The sequence below is a fragment of the Pinus tabuliformis genome, chromosome 5_2, assembly GCF_031772625.1.
Source record: "Pinus tabuliformis cultivar Carrire ecotype Pingquan chromosome 5_2, CPIR1, whole genome shotgun sequence".
Classification (NCBI taxonomy): Eukaryota; Viridiplantae; Streptophyta; class Pinopsida; order Pinales; family Pinaceae; genus Pinus; species Pinus tabuliformis.
In genome coordinates, this window is record NC_142306.1 from 312,210,072 (window position 1) to 312,213,654 (window position 3,583).

A 3,583-nucleotide genomic window follows, 5' to 3' on the forward strand; every position below is an offset into this window, starting at 1 on the left:
GCATAGGACTGTAGAATGGGTCTCAGTCCTCTAAAAAATGATTTTGACTACACTTTGGATTTTTCCAAATGCACTATATGCCTTGAATATTTTCAGCTCTTCTTTCAAGGTGATTGTAACATTATGTTAATAATTCCTATTACTTTGATCTTTTCATTTAATCAATATATTATATAACAGTTATTTATTTAGACCACAACACAAGATTTTTTTACCCACAAGTATAAAATTTGAACACATTGGATCTTTGAGGTGGCTCAAAGATTTCGATATTCTTCAAATGTGATTTCAGGCCATAAAGATTATGCCTAGAGTTGTGTTTCTTTTTACAAGATCATCAGCCTTGAATAGGCTATTAGAATATCCCCTTTATTCCTCTATAACATGGTTTATATGCCCCTCAAAACCCTTTACTCTTCCTTGCATAGGCCTACCACCTAGTCTCTAAGATTAGGGATTATATAAATGTGTCCATAATTTTTTCTCCTTCCCTCTAGAAGCTCAGTCCTAGAGATTTAATTTCTTCTTGATGTCTTGAAGCCTTCAGTGACCTTTGATCTATCCTTTATGTAAGTGAATGAAGATATAAAACCATGTGAGAATTCTAGGGCACTGCTTCATTAGGGTTTTATTAACAAATTTCTCATTAACTTGACAAGTTCTTGTGATGTTTATTACATTAGTTCTTTAATTTTAATTTATGTTCATCATCAAGATAAATTCCAAACAAGAAGATCATAACACAAACTATAGACACACCAGAGATAGGCTCCAAGCCAAGGAAAAACCCCTCAACAAGGGAAAACCCATAGAACCTTCTCCTTATAAAATAAATTCATGGATATTCCCAAGACCATAGACCAAAGACAAATCACCAAGATCAGGCTAGCCACCCAAGAAAATGAATTTCTTATTCAAACAAGATTGTTTCTTCTTACTACACAACTTCAGACCTGTAAAAACCCTAGTTTTTCAAGAGAAAAATTTGGTTGCTGAGAGAGATAAGAGTAGACAAAAACTAAATAGAGAGAGTGAAAGAGATACTTCATTGCCTTATTCAGAAACTTACTCTTCCTATGTTGCCTCAGATATGCCCAAGATGTTCGATGCTCAAGTGTGTCTTGTGGAGGACAAATGTTCCCCTTTATATATCTTACATTGTGGGTATGTGGGCCTCATATAAGCTAACTTTACGGGTTGGATAACTTGACTCTTACTAGCTTCTAATTTTACATTAATAATATTTTTTTATTTTCTTGATACATGAAATCTTAAAGGGTATTTACATCATGAATTTTGCTTGACTCAAGGATTAACTCATAGAGAACTCAATGGGTGCTTTAACCTATTGGTTACTGACCCAAGCATGAAATCCATGTTTTAATAAGTCAAATTTCTTTTAAATAAAATCAATTTTTTTTTCTTTTGACAAGTACAATAATAACTACACCAAGTCATGATCCAAATACAATTATGAATACTGACACTAGTTACATTTTCAATAAGAAATGGGGTTAAGTATAGAGAGGTAGAGAAAGGTAGGATAGAGGATCAGAGATAAAGTGAATAAGACGGTGACAAAGAGATAATGGGGTGATGGAAAATAGAGAACTATTAAGAGATTGTGAGGAAGATGAAGTGAGAGAGGAATAGGGAGGGAGAAATTAGGAGGGGGGATAGATAGGGAGGGATGGATCAATACATGTGAAGATAAGGAGGGGAGAAATAGACAATGATTATGGGAGGGAGTGAAGGTGGAAGATAAATATGGATATAGAAAGAGAAGAGGGTGGGTGAGAGAGAAAATGGGAAAGTGAGAGCGAGAGAGTTAGAGAGAGATGGGCTAGAAAGATAAAAAGAACAAGTTGTTGAGTGAGAGAGAGTGTGTGGTTAAGTGAAAGGGAGAGAGGGGAACGAAGGAGAGGAATGGGATGGGGAGATAGATGGATTGGGAAGATATATATAAAGGGAGGGATAATTATTATGAAAAATATGGATAATGGAAAGATAAAGAGAAGAAAGGGAAAAATGAGAAAGTTAAATGGGGGAGGGTGAGAGAGAGAGAGAGAGAGATAGAGAGAGAGAAATGGGGGAGAGAGAGTGCAATGAGAGAGAGAGAGAGAGAGAGAGAGAGAGAGAGTGGTAAAGAAATGGTTTGGGGAAAATGTTAAGGGAGGAGAGAGTAAGAGTGAAGAAGATGGGGAGATATAGGTAAAATGAGGGAGGGTTTTATAGATGGAGATTGATGGAGGGAGAGAGATGGAGAAGGTAATTATTATGACAAAGGTATTTAGAGAGGAGAAAGGTGGAGATAGTGTGACCATAATCTTACAATGAGGTAGGGATTTATGGATGGAGAATGATGGAACGAGAGGGATAGAAAAGGTAGGTATTATGAGAAAGGGAGATAAAGAGGATAAATGTGGAGGGGAGAGAGAGAAAGGATCAGAGTACTAAAGAGAGGGTTTGGGGAAAATGTGAAGGGAGGAGAGAGTGAGAGTGGAGAAAAGGAGGATATATAGATAAAATGGGGGAGGTATTTATGGATGGATAATGATGGAGGGAGATAGATAGAGAAGGTAGGTATTATGAAAAAGGGAGATAGAGAGGAGAAGGGTGCAGATAGAGTGACCATAATATTACAATGAGCGAGGGATCTATGGATGGAGAATGATGGAGGGAGAAACATGGCGAAGGTAGGTATTGGGATAGAGGGAGATAGAGACAAGAATGGTTGAGATAGAGTGACCATAATATTACAATGATCATAGTACCATGTGGCTACAATACACCTTATTATGTAAGAATCCCAAAATAAGGTTTGTTATTTACTTAATAGTGTGACTATCATCTCATTTAAATTCAAGCATTACTTTTAAAATCCTTGAATACTCATGCAACCCCACTAAAGAGGATCTAAGGAGGGACAGAGATATAGATAAATTGATGAAGGGACTTATGGATGGAGAGAGATGGAGAAGGTGGGTATTATGAAAAAGTGAGATAGAGAGGAAAAGGGTGGATATAAAGTGACCATAGTCTTACAATGATCGTAGGACGTCATTGCTGCAATGCATATTATATGTAAGAATCCAAAAATAAGGTTTTTTATTTACTTAATAGTGTGACTATCATCTCATTTAAACTCAAGAATTTCTTTTAAGATCCTTGAATACTCATGGAACCATACTAGAGAGGATTAAAGCTATTTGTTTGGTGAAATTTATAATAAGATTAGTTTGAGTAGAATTTTTATTATGTACATGCTTAGAATTTGAAAACATTTGCATATTGAGGGGAATGATTGATTCCATTTTCATTCACTCAATTTTATCAAGTGATATCACATGTTTTATGTTTTCTGTTGGACTAGAATATGAGTCTTGTTATTTCCCTCGATTTTTTTTAAATGAATTTTCATTATTAAATTTGTAATCAAGTCATGTGAATTATTTATTATTTTTTTATGATGTTATAATACTCCCATACTTGTCCCAAAAATAACAATTGTTTACTTTTAGATTATGGCCTAGTTAAGTCAAAGGCTTTTGCTAAACAATGCCACATACACCTAGTTACTTAT